This window comes from Bos grunniens, chromosome 11 (assembly GCF_055505025.1).
Source record: "Bos grunniens cultivar Pamir isolate PY7600 chromosome 11, Bosgru_T2T1.0, whole genome shotgun sequence".
NCBI classification, from domain to species: Eukaryota; Metazoa; Chordata; class Mammalia; order Artiodactyla; family Bovidae; genus Bos; species Bos grunniens.
This window is the reverse complement of record NC_141175.1, coordinates 29918619-29936088: the sequence shown is the minus strand read 5'-3', so window position 1 is coordinate 29936088 and position 17470 is coordinate 29918619. Positions and strand designations below refer to the sequence as shown.

The window sequence follows — 17470 nt, the reverse complement described above, 5'->3', positions numbered from 1 at the left end:
TGAAGCCTGGGTCAGAAAGATCCACTGAAGAAAGGAATGGCTACCCACTCCAGTGTTCTTGCCTAGAGAATTCCATAGACAGAGGAGCCTGATAGGCTACAGTCCATGGGGTCACAAAGATTCGGACATGACTAAACAACTAACACTCATGCTACAGGATCATTTGGGCACTAATGGTAAAGAGAGTTCCAGAAAAATATCTATTTCTGCTTTATTGACTATGCCAAAGCCTTTGAGTGTGTGTATCACAATAAACTGGAAAATTCTGAAAGAGATGGGAATACCAGACCACCTGACCTGCCTCTTGAGAAACCTATATGCAGGTCAGGAAGCAACAGTTAGAACTGGACATGGAACAACAGACTGGTTCCAAAAAGGAAAAGGAGTACGTCAAGGCTGTATATTGTCACCCTGCTTATTTAACTTATATGCAGAATACATCATGAGAAATGGTGGGCTGGAGGAAGCACAAGCTGGAATCAAGATTGCCGGGAGAAATATCAATTACCTCAGATATGCAGATAACACCACCTTTATGGCAGAAAGTGAAGAGGAACTCAAAAGCCTCTTGATGAAAGTGAAAGTGGAGATTGAAAAAGTTGGCTTAAAGCTCAACATTCAGAAAACGAAGATCATGGCATCCAGTCCCATCACTTCATGGCAAATAGATGGGGAAACAGTGGAAACAGTGTCAGACTTTCTTTTTTGGGGCTCCCAAATCACTGCAGATGGTGATTGCAGCCATGAAATTAAAAGACACTTCTTATTCCTTGGAGGAAAGTTATGACCAACCTAGACAACATATTAAAAAGGAGAGACATTACTTTGCCAACAAAGATCCATCTAGTTAAGGCTATGGTTTTTCTAATAGTCATGTATGGATGTGAGAGTTGGACTATAAAGAAAGTTGAGCACCAGAGAATTGATGCTTTTGAACTGTGGTGTCGGAGAAGACTCTTGAGAGTCCCTTGGACTGCAAGGAGATCCAACCAGTCCATCTTAAAGGAAATCCGTCCTGAATATTCATTGGAAGGACTGATGCTGAAGCTGAACTCTTTGGCCACCTGATGCGAAGAGCTGACTCATTTGAAAAGAAGCTGATGCTGGGAAAAATTGAAGGCAGAAGGTGAAGGGGACGACAGAGGATTGTTTGGTTGGATGGCATCACCAACTCAATGGACATGAGTTTGGGTAAACTCTGGGAGTTGGTGGTTGGCAGGGAGGCCTGGCATTCACGGTCCATGGGGTCACAAAGAGTTGGATGCGACTGAACTGATCTGAACTGAATGGTAAAGAAGCTCACCTGGCAATGCAGGAGGCATAAAAGGTGTGGGTTTGATCCTCAGCTTGGGAATATACCCTGGAGGAGGGCATGGCAACCCATTCCAGTATTCTTGCCTGGAGAGTCCCATGGACAGAGGAGCCTGGCAGGCTACAGTCCACAGGGTCGCAGAGTCGGACATGACTGAAGCAACTTAACATGCATAGGATCAGTTTAAGATGCACAGATGACACTTCTGTTGAGGAGAAAAGGGACTTTCCAGCATGAGTGAAATCACATGGATTTAATACCCTACAGATGCTGCTCTAAGGCAGGTATCTGATTGTGGCAGCATCTGGATAAATACCCAGACAATTTTGTTTTCCCCACTAGGTGTCTTTGTTTTATTAGGCTTACTGCCTTAAGCCAACTACCCGGTCCTTTGTTTATTCTTCAGCTCTGACATCCCATCAGTTCAGTTCAGTTCAGTTCAGTCGCTCAGTTGTGTCAGACTCTTTGCGACCCCATGAGCTGCAGCATGCCAGGCCTCCCTGTCCATCACAAATTCCCAGAGCCTACCCAAACTCATGTCCATTGAGTCAGTGATGCCATCCAACCATCTCCTCCTCTGTTGTCCCCTTCTCCTCTTGCCCTCAATCTTTCCCAGCATCAGCGTCTTTTCAAATGAGTCAGCTCTTCGCATCAGGTGGCCAAAGTATTGGAGTTTCAACGTCAACATCAGTCCTTCCAGTGAACGCTCAGGACTAAGCTCCTTTAGAATGGACTGGTTGGATCTCCTTACAGTCCAAGGGACTCTCAAGAGTCTTCTCCAACACAACAGTTCAAAAGCATCAATCCTTTAGCGCTCAGCTTTCTTTATAGTCCAACTCTCACATCCATACATGATCACTGGAAAAACTATAGCCTTGACCAGACAGACCTTTGTTGACAAAGTAATGTCTCTGGCTTTTTAATATGCTGTCTAGGTTGGTCATAACTTTGCTTCCAAGGAGTAAGCATCTTTTAAGTTCATGGCTGCAATCACCATCTGCAGTGATTTTGGAGCCCAAAAAAATAAAGTCACTCACTGTTTCCACTGTTTCCCCATCTATTTGCCATGAAGTGATGGGACCAGATGCCATGATCTTACATGATCTGACATCCCATAAAGGTTGGAAATTGAACCACACTCAGACTAAAATTGTATATCTTTAAAATCTCCCTGGGGTGCAGAGTGAAATCAAATCAACAGTGGATGGAAAGCTAACTGCCCAGGAAGCAGCTCAGGACCTCAGGTAAGTTAGGTCATCTCTGACCTCTTCCCTGAAGGCTTAACCCTGAGGGTATGAAATGGAATTGAATAAGGGGATCTGCATTCTCCAGAGATCACAGATGAAGGGGTCAAGAAAACAAGATCCATCCCCATATACCAGAGAGCAACTTTCAGTAGTATAAATCCATTCAGTAGAATATTTGTTATAGAATCAGAGAACTCGAAGAAACTCCATTAAATCATCCAGTTTATAAACTGCTTTCAAATAATTCACAAGAATTCATTTAATTACTTCTTGCACCACCAGGCATGTACTGGAATGGAATCCAACCCATACTGTTTTTTCAAAACAGATAATCTCAAAATATCCTTTGGTCATCTTTTCCAGTCTCATCAGCATCAGCCACCCAGTTAATATCTAACCTAAATCACTCCTGCTACTTATTTAAGCCTTTATTTTCTTTGACACCTACAAGATATGGGAAAACAGCAAGTATCCTTTTCTGGAAACTTCTCAATTCTGTGATTCAGAGTGAATAGAGCATGTAGGGAAGAATCTCAAAGAACATAGATTGTTTAATTCTCCCATTAAGAACTGGGAGTAAAGTAATGTATTTTACTTTCCCATTGATTAGCTTTGTGGTCTTGGACAAGTGATATACCACCCTTAAGCTTCAATTCTTTCTCTCATAATAAAAATATAACTTTTAAGCTGAAGATTATTATAATGAATTAAAGGGGTAATTTATGCAAAAAAAAATGTATCAACTGTGAAGTGTAATCCAGATGCCAGATAGAGTAAAAATTGTTCATTTATTTTCTTTGGATAAATGTCTATTTAGGTCTTATGCTAATTTTGATTGAGTTGTGTTTGTTTTTTGTTTGTTTTTTGGGGGTTTTTTTTTGATGCTGAGTTGTATGAGCTTTGTGTGTTTTGGAAATTAAACCCTTGTTTGTTGCATCATTTACTAGCATGTTCTCCCATTTCATAGAATGTACTTTCATTTTGTTGATGGTTTCCTTTGCTGTGCAAAACCTTCCAAGTTTGATTAGGTCCCATTTGTTTATTTTTGATTTTATTCATTTCACCTTAAGAGACTGATCTAAGAAAATGTTGGTATGATTTATGTCCAGGAATGTTTTGCCTCTATTCTTTTCCAGGATACTTATGGTAATGTCTTATACTTAGGTCTTTAAACCATTTTGAGTTTATTCTTGTATGTGGTATATGGGAGTGTTCTAATTTCATTGATTTACATGTAGCTGTCTGGCTTTCCCAGCACCATTTATTGAAGAGACTGTCTTTTCTCTCTTGTGTATTTTTGCTGCCTTTGTTGAAGATTAATTGACCTTAGGTGTGTGGGTTTATTTCTGGACTCTATTCTGTTCCATTGATCTATATGTCTGTTTTTATGTCAGAACTGTGCTGTTTTGATTACAGTAGCCTTTCAATGTTGTCTGAGTAGACAGCATCCTTAAACACCTATTTGAAACTGGAAGCTGAGAGGCATGGCATAGAGAAAACCAAAAAACTGAGTATTGATTGACACATTATCTGGGGTAAGCTGAGAGAAGCAGGAATAAATCATTAATGTCATCGGGTACCAACAGTTTAATGTCAGTACAGAGGTGTACACTGCTGGATAATTATTTTCAGTATTCCAAAAGAAATATTAACTGCTCTGCTTTGGTGATGGCAGAAAGAGGTGATCGTGGTGGGTTTTACAGAGAGAGGTAGCATCAGGCTGAGTAATGTAATGAAAAGAGCATGACTTTGGTGTCAGACAGACCTGGATTCAAATCCCAATTCTGCCTCTTACTGTTTTGTCAATTTGAACAGTTATTTCATGTTTCTTAGTTTTTCTTACAGAGTGTAATGATACTATATCATGAGGTTTAAAATAAGATTATGATAATTTGTAGAATGTTCCTTAACATAAAGGACACTCTAATAATGAGAAGAAAATCAGCAAAAGATTTTCAGAGAGGTGCCTGTGATTTCTCCTAGATTGTAATAAAAATCAGTTCAGTTCAGTTGCTCAGTCATGTCCGACTATTTGTGACCCTATGGACTGCAGCATGTCAGGCCTCCCTGGCCATGCCAAACTCCCGGAGTTTACCCCAACTCATCTCCATTGAGTCAGTGATACCATCCAACCATCACATCCTCTGTCGTCCCCTTCTCCTCCCACCTTCAATCTTTCCCAGTGTTTTTTTATTTATTTACTCTTAACAGTTGTCATATTTTCCCCAGGAATGTTCTAGTAACTTTTCACTTTGAACTCTTAACCCTTGGAAAAATCCTATCAAGCCGCTAACATATTTGTTGTCACTTTACATTTGAGAGAGCTGAAATACAGAGAGGTTAAGATGCTTGCCAAATGTCACAGAGCTAGGCCAAAGTCCATATTCTGAACTGTATTGATATAGACTGGAGATGATATTAGATAGCCTCCTAATGAATGAATTTACTTTGCATATTTTTGGTTTTAATAATGAGATGATTAGAAAAAAAAAAGAAAATGCATCTTTAAATCCCTAGAGCAAGTCATATAAAGGTTACTTTATGGTCATATCAGGTTTCTATTCGGCAGCTAATTCCAAAGATACAGATAATCAAGAAGTGTAAATCACCATGTCATTTTAATAAGACACTTCATTTTCACATATAGCTACAAAAGATGAAATGTTGAAGAGTACCAGTGACTCAATGGACATGAGTTTGAGCAAACTTCAGGAGATAGTAAAGGACAGGGAAGCCTGGCACGCTACTGTCCAGTCTGATAGAGTCAGACTTAGTGACTAAACAATAACAAAATTGAAATATTTAAAGACAGAAGTTTGCCAGTTTCTATTAGTTAAGCTCTCATATTTGTGATAATTTTAGAATTCAGAAGTTTTAACATGGATAAGTTCAATATGTACATTTTTCCAATTAGTAAAAAAAAAAAAAGATGTAGGTTATCTATAAGAACCCAGGTTCCTTTTTATCCACAGTAAGACTTAAGTTCTAAAACACTTAAATAGGTAAAATTGTACATCAAGAACACCAAACATATTGTACAGGAATACAGGTCTGCTTTCAGTTGCTTGCTCATTAACTCGATATAAGTTGGAAAAACTATGGCCCAGAAAACTCCAAAGTAGAAAGATGTTTCACTTGTAATTAACTGAGTTGACCAATAACCATAGAGGAAATTAGAACTATAGTTTAAAAAAAAAATGTATTTCTCAAAGACAGTCCCCAGTGACTCATGACGTCAGTTGTTCAAGACCAGAGAAAAATCTGAAAAGTGTCTCAGTTTGTATCTGGCATAAACTCAATGTGAAAAGTGGACAAAGATAGAATAAAACAAGAAAACCATAAACCAATGAATTATTTGGAGAGTTTTAACAAATTATAAGCAAAGTTATTTCCAGAACTGCTTTTAAAAGAATACTATGCCATGAAATTATTTAAATATAATTCTGTTTTAAGGACTATTGGGGCTTCCCCCATAACTGAATGGGTAAAGAATCTGCCTTCATTGCAGAAGACACAGGAGATGTGAGTTTGATCCCTGGCTTGGGAAGTCCCTTGGAGGAGGAAATGGCAACCCACTCCAGTATTTTTGCCTGAAAAATCCCAGGGACAGAGAAGCCTGGTGGACTACAATCCAAAGGGTTGCAAAGAGTTGGCCATGACTAAGCACAATACCATTTGTTTTAAGGACAATATTAATATAACAGTTGTAATTTATTACATTTTGAAACTTAAGGGTAAGATGTCTACAATACCCTTGATAGATATCAAAAATGTATTAATAAAATGTAACACAGAGCTTTTCTGGTGGTCCAGTGTTGAGAGCCCACCTGCCAGTGCAGAGGACACAGGTTCTATTCCTGCTCCAGGAAGGTCCCATGTGCCACAGAGCAACTGAGCCCACGTGCCATAGCTACTGAGCTCATGCACTGTGAAGCCCGCGAGCCACAACTACTGAGCCCACGGGCTGCAATTACTACCGAAGCCCGTCACCTAGAGCCTGTGCTACACAACAGGAGAAGCCACTGCAGTGAGAAGCCCTGCACCGCAGCCTGGAGCAGCCCCATCCTACGCAAACAGAGAGAAAGCTCACACACAGCAATGAAGACCCAGCACAGCCAAAAATCAAATAAATCAATCTTTTTTAAAAAATTTAATATCCATTCCTGATTACACAAGAAAGTCTCTTGGTAAATTAGGTAAATGGAAGGAAACTTCCCTAATTGGGTACAACATATCTACTAGAAACCTAAGTCTCCTGTCTTAGTTTAGGCAAACAACCAAAGAAGCTTCTTTCTTACTTAAGTCCAAAGTGAGTGTTTCTGGTTAGCAAGCCCTATTCACAGTCTTACAGGTACTCAGAATCCTTGCATCTCATGGCCTCATCTCCTGGAAACTCATCCTCTATATTCAGCTTCAAAAAGGAGGATGGAGGAGTGTAAGTGAGAGTTTTTAGGGGCCTGGCATAAATACTGTTCACATTACACTGGGGAGAGCATAGTCCCATGGCTGTACCCAGTCATGAGGGAAGCAGGAAGATAGATTCTAGCTGTGTGCTCAAAGGGAAAACTGGAAAATTGCTTCTGTGGATGCTCTGGCTAACTGTATCTGCAGATCCTGCTTCTCACTCACCTTGTCCCCAAGAGAGATAACCCCAAATCTTAGGGAGTTACTACATTCATCTCAAAGGTAAGAACTCTCACTGCGGTGCAGTCCAATTCATCAAATACTTCAGATCAAGTATGTGGTTCCTTATGGTTTGGTGACCGATGAACTAAAAATATTAACAAATGTTCACAACTCCTGCATACCCACAGGTAGCAGAGCAGAAGGGGACAACAGCAATAAAAGGCTCTATTTGGAAAAGGGATACACACGAAATCTCAGACCAAACACAAAATTAAAATCCTGATGGATATGTATCTAAACATGAAATATCTAACCACAAAAGACTGAACTACTGAATATTAAAAGTCACTATATAGTAAAATAGGTTTCTGTTTGGATTAGGACAGTCTCTTGAGCATGACACAACACCCAGAAATCTTGAAGTAAAACAATGGACAGATTTGTCCTCATAAAAATGTAAAATTTCTGTATCTCAGGCAGTACCTTAGACATGAGTAATAAGTATTTACAACATAACTAACAATTGGTTAATATCTCTAATATAAGAAAAAGACAACCAACCCAAAATAAAATTGGGGGTTTTTGCCTTTCTGTTGGGAAACTAACCACACACAGGAATGTTTTCTCCTTCCCCAACCTTCTCTGTCCTTCTATTCTAAGCCTTGGCTTTCTTTTCGTGAGTATGGAAATATATACCCCATTCTGTAAATTCAAAGGGAAATTTTTAGCTAATGAAAATTATGAGAATTTCTGAGAGTCTAAGAAAACAAAGGATAAGTTTGAAGAGTGTAATTGCAGTCTGGAATTTGTGCTGGACCATTTTGGAAAGTACTGCCACAGCACATGGGGGCTTCACCAGGAATTCCGCCTGCCTGCAGGGAGAAGAGCTGCCCAGGTGGCTCAGTGGTAAAGAATCCAGCCACCAATGCAGAAGATACAGTAGACGGGGTATCAATCCCTGGATCAGGAAGGTCCCCTGGAGAAGGAAATGGCAACCCACTCCAGTGCCCTTGCCTGGAAAATTCTATGGACAGAGGAACCTGGTGGGCTAGAGTCCATAGGGTGGCAAAGAGTTGGACACAGCTGAGCACACATGCCTGCAGGTAGAAGCCAGGAGCAGAGAAGAAGGATTCAGTGCAGATGACAGGGAATGCGATGGGATCCCCACAGTGGCTGTGCCACGTGCATCCTACTCTCCTCTCCACTCCTTCAGGTTTGTCTTTGAGCAGGAGCCATGCTGAAGGAGAGGCAGAAACTGACAGTGCCCAGAGAGAATGACTCAGCCCAGAATACCAGCCTCGAAGGAATCCCATCCAGCATGCATCCCACCTTTTCCCCATTTCAACTGAAAACAGTGGGGAGCACGAACCTCAATAGCTGTTTCTCCAGCTCCCACAAGGAAGGCTGAGGGTCTGGCAGTATAAAGGATCTGGCAAAGGATCCAAAGCACAGAGATGAGCTATAATTAGAAATCACCAACATCTGGCATGCAGCCACTGTGAAAAAACAGACAACAACCCAACAGAGGTACAACTATGCAAAAGTTAATAGAGTGATAAGAAAAGGACTTTAATACAAGTTTAATTAGTGTCTTCAGATATAGGATGGAGTCACAATAATGAATCAGAAACTGTCTGTTATAAAACCAAAGACAGACCTTGGAAGTAAAAAATTATTGAAATTAAAAATTCAGTAGATATAAATAGAAGAATGGGCGCAGCTATAAAAGAAACTGGATATCTGGAAGACAGCCTGGAAATGAAGGATGAAGTGAGAAAAAGATGAAAACTTAACACATGGAAGAGAGTTCTGCAAGCCATAGTATCTACCCAGTAGAAAATAACGAAAACAGAGGAAAGGTAAAATATGAAGAAATAATAGGATGAAATTTCTTATAGTTGAAGAAACATATAAATCCTCAGATTCAAATGGTACCAACTATGCTGCTGCTGCTAAGTCATTTCAGTCGTGTCCAACTCTGTGCAACCCCATAGACGGCAGCCCACCAGGCTCCCCCATCCCTGGGATTCCAACTATAGAGAAGGATTAAAAATAAACACACAACAAAGATAAAACAATGTACAAAAGTAATGAAAGTTAAGAACATGAGGTATATAGTCAATGTGCTAAAACTACAAGAGAAAAGACAGACTTCTGAAGCCTCCAGAGAGGGTTAGAAAAAGGTTGTTCAAAATAAGTGGCATTACATGTGTCATCAACAGTATTGGATGAAAGAAGATACTGAACAATATCTTTAGCCTGCTGAAAGAAAAGAACTTGAAATCAAAATGATTAAGATGGAGTCAAAAATCTGAATAAATAAATCTCTATTTAAATACATTTAAAAAAGTTTCTCAGCTGTGCTATGGAGAGTCAAGAAAGTGATCTGTGTGTACCTGCTTAAGTGAAAAGAAAGTGAAGTCATCCAGTCGTGTCCGACTCTTTGCGACCCCGTGGACTGTAGCGTACCAGGCTCCTCTGTCCATGGGATTCTCTAGGCAAGAATACTGGAGTCGGTTGCCATTTCCTTCTCCAGGGGGTCTTCCTGACCCAGGGATCAAACCCAGGTCTCCCGCATTGTGGACAGACGCTTTTCCCTCTGAGCCACCAGGGAAGCTTGGGCCAGTGTAAAAAACCACTTAGGGGCAAGTGAATCTCAAGGATGAAAGTCAGAGTTCTGTGATCCAGCTTCCCAACCTGTGTGGAGACCTGCCATTTTATTTTTTGAAGGAAGCTGACGAGTTTCATTATAGATGTATTCCTTTTCACCATATTTCCATTCCTATTCACAATTACTAATTCCTCTCCTATTTTGTGCAAAGATTAGGCAAAATAATCAGAGATACTAAGGAGTCAGGCTATGAGTTGGAAGACAAATGTATCCTCACTCCAACCAGCTACATATTGCAGGATCCAGGCAAGCACTTAGCCTTAGAGCCTGTATTTCTTTTTCACCCACCAGATGGGAAGGATACCATTTACCCACCTATCTTGTAGATTTGTATTTGAGGATTAAAAGAGGGTGAACATCTGGTAATGGATAAAAAGAAGTATACATGGGAGATTTAGTGTTAGTTTGAAGGGTATGTGTGGAACAAAAATGAAAAAATATGAAGACACACCAGTTATGATACATTTATAACCTTTTCCATCTCCAGGCCAGCAATCACTTGTGTCCTGCTGCCCCAAATATGCCCTGAGCATGTCTCCTTGTACTTAGGCCCTACACGGAGTTAGTGTAGTAGCATCTCTAGCAATTTGTTCAATGTATGCTTAATAAATGATTCTGCAGTAAAAGAAAAAGGTTAAGGATAATCTTCAATCATAAAGAAAATACTGAGCTCTGTTCATTATTCTCTGAGGAGGATGCTCTGATTATGGAAAATTTTTCTTTAAAATGACAAAGTGAATAAAAATGTTGGTGTTAAAAAGAATAGCTATAGAGAAGCAGCTATCTAGGGTAACACCATTCAGAAGGGGCTAGGCGAGTTTAGAATTTGATATAATTTTCATAAAGCCTGGCAATAACTGACTTTATTCCAATATTTCAAATGGTTACAAAAAAGAAATAATGAAGTAATTAAGATTGTAAAAAAGTTAAATTTAGTGATAAACTCCCAACATAAGAGTAGTGTGCTATATGAAAGATATTTGAAATAAAAGAAAATGGAGATAAGGTGATTCTAATGCAATTTTAAATCTCTAGAGACATATATCATCAAACTCCTCCAGTAGAAATGCTTTTTATTATACTCTCATGTCTTACTCATTTGTATGTATTCAGAGTATTTTATTCTAAGATTACATATATGGCTGAATAAATTTCTTAGTGTCCACAGACTTTTTATTTTAGTGGAATATTTGTATATAAATGTTTTCAGCAAATTACCAGATCAGTGACAATTTATGGAACATGAACTGAATTAATAAATTCATCTGAAGAGAAGAAAAATGTTTCATTGCTCCTGAACTCTTATGTATTGAATTTTACTTTTTATGAAGTGATATAAAAATGTATTTCTAATGGTAAAAATATATGAATATATGAAAAAATTAGGTTTATATCAAGTTAGAGAAGATGAGGCTTGGAAGATAATTTAAAATCAAATAGTTAAGAGTCTGTTGAAGCTGAAACTCCAATACTTTGGCCACCTGATGTGAAGAGCTGACTCATTTGAAAAGACCCTGATGCTGGGAAAGATTGAAGGCAGGAGGAGAAGGGGATGACAGAGGATGAGATGGTTGCATAGCATCACCAACTCAATGGACATGAGTTTGGGTAAACTCCAGGAGTTGGTGATGGACAGGGAGGCCTGGCATGCTGCGGACCTCACTGGTGTGCTGCGGTGCATGGGGTTGCAAAAAGTCTGACATGACCGAGTGAACTGAACTGAGTGTAAAAGTCTTGAAAAGTTTGGCTTGGGTGGGATATCAGAGATCATCTGGTATTTAATTAACCTGTTAACTTTATGTTCAGAGAAATTAGGTCCCAAGAATCCCTCCAATTTCTTTTTTATTGAAGTATAGTTCATTTATAGTACTGTGTTATGTTAGTTTCATGTATACAGTAAAGTGAGATATATATATTCTTTTCAGATTCTTTTCTATTATAGATTTTTGCATTATCCTTGAATATAGTTCACTGTGCTATGCAGTAGTCTTTGTTGTTATCTGTTTTATAAATTGTGGTTTTCATTCTGTCTATCCTCTGATGGATAAGGATAAGAAGCTTGTGGAAGCTTCCTGATGGAAGGGACTGGCTGTGGGGAAATCTGGGTCTTGTTCTGATGGGTGGGATATATTTTTTGCAGCTGAAGATGGAGAAGCTCTATACAGTCAGCAAAAGCAAGACCAGGAGCTCACTGTGGCTCAGATCATGAATTCCTTATTGCAAAAATTCAGACTTAAATTGAAGAGAGTAGGGGAAACCACTATACCATTCAGAAAGTGTGTGAAAGAAAGTGTGAAGTCACTCAATTGTGTCTGACTCTTGCGACACCATGGACTGTAGCCCAGGTACAGTAACACCAGGCTTCTCCATCCATGGAATTTTCCAGGCAAGAGTACTGGAGTGGGTTGCCATTTCCTTCTCCAGGGGATCTTCCCGACCCAGGGATTGAACCTGGGTCTCCAGCATTGCAGACAGATGCTTTACCATCTGAGCCACCAGGGAATAGACCATTCAGGTATGACCTAAATCAAATCCCTTGATTATACAGTTCAGTTCAGTTCAGTTGCTCACTCATGTCCAACTCTTTGCAACTCGTGAATCGCAGCACGCCAGGCCTCCCTGTCCATCACCAACTCCCAGTTTACTCAAACGCATGTCCATCGAGTCGATGATGCCATCCATCCATCTCATCTTCTGTCATCCCCTTTTCCTCCTGCCCCCAATCCCTCCCAGCATCAGAGTCTTTTCTAATGAGTCAGCTCTTCGCATGAGGTGGCCAAAGTATTGGAGTTTCAACTTCAGCATCAGTCCTTCCAATGAACACCCAGGACTGATCTCCTTTAGGATGGACTGGTTGGATTTCCTTGCAGTCCAAGGGACTCTCAAGAGTCTTCTTCAACACCACAGTTCAAAAGCATCAATCCTTCAGTGCTCAGCTTTCTTCACAGTCCAACTCTCACATCCATACATGACCACTGGAAAAACCATAGCCTTGACTAGACGGACCTTTGTTGGCAAAGTAATATCTTTGCTTTTAATATACTATCTAGGTTGTTCAAAACTTTCCTTCCCAGGAGTAAATGTCTTTTAATTTCATGGCTGCAATCACCATCTGCAGTGATTTGGGAGCCCAAAATAATAAAGTCAGCCACTGTTTCCATTGTTTCCCCATCTATTTTCCATGAAGTGATGGGACCAGATGCCATGATCTTTGTTTTCTGAATGTTGAGCTTTAAGCCAACTTTTTCACTCTCCTCTTTCACTTTCATCAAGGGGCTTTTTAGTTCCTCTTCACTCACAGTAGAAGTGACAAATAGATTCAAGGGATTAGATATGATAGACAGACTGCCTGAAGAACTATGGACAGAGGTTTATAACACTGTACAGGAGGCAGTGATCAAAACCATCCCCAAGAAGAAGAAATGCAAAAAGACAAAATGGTTGTCTGAGGAGGCCTTACAAATAGCTGAGAAAAGAAGGGAAGGGAAAGGCAAAGGAGAAAAGGAAATATATATGTATCTGAATGCAGAGTTCCAAAGAATAGCAAGGAGAGATAAGAAAGCCTTCCTCAGTGATCAGTGCAAAGAAACAGGAAAACAATAGAATGGGAAAGACTAGAGATCTTGTCAAGAAAATTAGAGATATCAAGGGAATATTTCATGCAAAGATGGGCACAATAAAGGACAGAAACTGTATGGACCTCACAGAGGCAGAAGATATTAAGAAGACGTGGCAAGAATACATTGGAGAACTATCCAAAAAAGATCTTAATGACCCAGATGACCACAATGGTGTGATCCCTTACCTAGAGCCATGTATCCTGGAGTGCAAAGACAAGTGGGCCTTAGAAAGCATCTCTACGAACAAAGCTAGTGGAGGTGATGGAATTCCAGTTGAGCTATTTCAAATCCTAAAAGATGATGCTGTAAAAGTGCTACACTCAATATGCTAATAAATTTGGAAAACTCAGCCGTGGCCACGGGACTGGAAAACGTCAGTTTTCACTCCAATCCCAAAGAAAGACAATATCAAAGAATGCTCAAACTACCACACAATTGTTCTCATCTCATACACTAGCAAAGTAATGTTCAAAATTCTCCAAGCTAGGCTTCAACAGTACATGAACTGAGAACTTCCAGATGTTCAAGCTGGATATAGGAAAGGCAGAGAAATCAGAGATCAAATTGCAAACATCTGTTGGATCATAGAAAAAGCAAGAGAATTCCAGAAAAACATCTGTTTCATTGACTACACTAAAGCCTTAAACTGTGTGGATCACAACAAACTGTGGGAAATTCTTAATGACATAGGAATACCAGACCACCTCACCTGCCTCTCAAGAAACCTGCACACAGGTCAAGAAGCAACAGTTTGAAATGGACATGAAACAACAGACTGGTTCAAAATTGGGAAAGGAGTACGTCAAGACTGTATATTGTCACCCTGCTTATTTAACTTATATGCAGAGTACATCATGCAAAATGCCAGGCTGGATGAAGCACAAGCTGGAATCAAGATTGCTGGGAAAAATATCAATAACCTCAGATATGCAGATGACATCACCCTTATGGTAGAAAATGAAGAGGAACTAAAGAGCCTCTTGATGAAAGTGAAAGAGGAGAGTGGAAAACATGGATTAAAACTCAACTTTCAAAAAACTAAGATCATGGCATCTGGTCCCATCACTTCATGGCCAATAGATGGGGAAACAATGGAAACAGTGACAGAATTTATTTTCTTAGGCCCCAAAATCACTGCAGATGGTGACTGCAGCCATGAAATTAAAAGATTCTTGATCTTTGGAAGAAAAGCTATGACAAACCTAGACAGCATATTAAAAAGCAGAGACATTACTTTACCAACAAAGGTACATATAGTCAAAGCTATGGTTTATCCTATAATCCTGTATGCATGTGAGAGTTGGACTATAAAGAAAGTTGAGCACCAAAGAACTGATGCTTTTAAACTGTGGTGTTGGAGAAGACTCTTGAGAGATAAGCAGGGCAATCAAACCAGTCCATCCTACAGTAAATCAGCCATGAATATTCATTGGAGGGACTGATGCTGAAGCTGAAGCTCCAATACTTTGGCTACCTGAGGCGAAGAACTGACTCACTGGAAAAGAACCTGATGCCGGGAAAGATTGAAGGCAGGAGGAGAAGGGGATGATAGAAGATGAGATGGTTGTATGGCATCACCAACTCAATGGACATGGGTTTGAGTAAGCTCCGAGAGTTGGTGATGGACTGGGAAGCCTGGAGTGCTGCAGTCCATGGGGTCGCAGAGTCAGACAAGACTGAGCAACTGAACTGATGCTTTCAATTAAAAGATTTTAACTAAACAATGCTTGATACACTAGACAATAGTGTTTTCTGGCCATCTTTGAGGCGCATGTCATATCAGAGAAATGTTGCCCACTGTTTTTGTCTCTCTCTCTCTTGCATGCATACACACACTTCCAAAAGTCTGTAATTAGATAACTGAACTTTTCTCTCACTTGTCAGCAAAGCACATTTATCCAGAAGAGTGAAAATATCAAGCAATAAGGCAACAAAAGCAAAAATTAAAAAGTGGGACTACTGAAAAGCTTCGCCACAGCAAAGGAAACAATCCATGAAATGAAAAGGCAACATATGAAATGGAAGGAAATATTTGTTAATCATATATCTGATAAAGGGTTAATATCCAAAATATATAAAGAACTCATACAACTCAAAAGCAAAAACAGACAAGCTGAATTAAAAATGGGACAGAGGAACTGAATAGACATTTCTTCCAAGAAGTTATACAGGAAGCCAACAGATACATGAAAAGGTGCTCAACATCTGTCATCATCAGTGAAATGAAAATCAAAACCACAATAAATCATCTCACACTTGTTAGAATGGCTGTCCTCATAAAGACAAGAGTTAAGGTTGATGAGGATGTGGAAAAATAGGAATCCTTGTCCACTTTTGATGAGAATGTACATTGTGTTGCCACTATGGAAAACAGTATGGAGGTTCTTCAAAAATTAAAAATAGAATTACCATATAATCCAGAAATCCTACTTCTGAGTATATATCCAAAGAAAATGAAAAGAGGATAACAAAGAAATATCTGCACCCCCATATTCCTAGCAGCGTATTCACAACAGCAGATATATGAAACAACCTGAGAATCCATCAACAGAAGATGAATTCAGGAAGTGGGTGGTGATGGGGACACAAAGCCAAGTGGACTTTAGCCACAGGATAATTTCTGCAATGTGTAATTAAAGTATCTTGGGCTTTCTTGGCAAATTCTATCCAGGAGCGGGGAAACACACCACAGTTCTTTTACATATCTGCCTTCTTTTGATCTGAATTCAGTCACCTTGGTAATAATGAGAATTTTCTATTAGAATTACTTGTTTTAATACCCAAGTTCTAACTTTAAGCCTCATTATGTGGAGCAAAAGAAGCCAGACACGAAAGAGTACCAACCATGTTTCCATTAAAATGAAGCCCTAAAATAACAAAACTCATCTATGATGATAGAAATCAGTCCTGTGGTTGCCTCAAGGAGGGCAGGAATTGAGTGGGAAGGGTCATCAGGGAACTTTCTAGAGTAAGTATTCTGTAGCCTGATATAGGTGAGAGCTTATGCATTTGTCAAAGCTCACCAAACTGTGCATTTAAGATCTGTTCATTTCACTGTAAATAACACCTGTTATTAAAATGAATGCATGCATTTATACTATTTCATATCAAATTAAACATAATTACGAAAAAATACATGTGTTTTTCCTTGGGAAGGTCTGTCAGAAATCTAAATTCAAGTCTGTATGTAGTTGTCAGTTGCAAGCACAAGAGTATGAATAGGACAGAAGCCTATGGGCTATATTCCTGAGCCTATATGCCCCTCAGGAATTCTCCCTGGATTTCTGTAGCCATGCCTAAAACAGCAATTCTCACTGGGAAGAGGAAAACAGTGGGAAATAACACCTCCTGATGGTTGGGCTCCAAAATCACTGCAGATGGTGACTGCAGCCATGAAATTAAAAGACGCTTACTCCTTGGAAGGAAAGTTATGACCAACCTAGATAGCGTATTCAAAAGCAGAGACATTACTTTGCCAACAAAGGTTCGTCTAGTCAAGGCTATGGTTTTTCCTATGGTCATGTATGGATGTGAGAGTTGGACTGTGAAGAAGGCTGAGTGCTGAAGAATTGATGCTTTTGAACTGCAGTGTTGGAGAAGACTCTTGAGAGTCCCTTGGACTGCAAGGAGATCCAACCAGTCCATTCTGAAGGAGATCAGCCCTGGGATTTCTTTGGAAGGAATGCTGCTAAAGCTGAAACTCCAGTACTTTGGCCACCTCATGGGAAGAGTTGACTCATTGGAAAAGACTCTGATGCTGGCAGGGATTGGGGGCAGGAGGAGAAGGGGACGACAGAGGATGAGATGGCTGGATGGCATCACTGACTCGATGGACGTGAGTCTGGGTGAACTCTGGGAGTTGGTGATGGACAGGGAGGCCTGGCATGCTGCGATTCATGGGGTTGCAAAGAGTCAGACACGACTGAGCGACTGAACTGAACTGAACTGAACTGTTGGTTAAATCAGAACAACCAGGCTGCGTTTTCGAATGCAG

The 17470-nt window shown here is 39.9% G+C and overlaps 1 long non-coding RNA gene across 1 annotated transcript in view; it reads right to left on the bottom strand.

Annotated features, from left to right (window-relative positions):
* The window catches only part of LOC147362800 (uncharacterized), a 49346-nt gene that overhangs the window by 7610 nt on the left and 24266 nt on the right, over positions 1 to 17470 (bottom strand). The window lies entirely within an intron of this gene.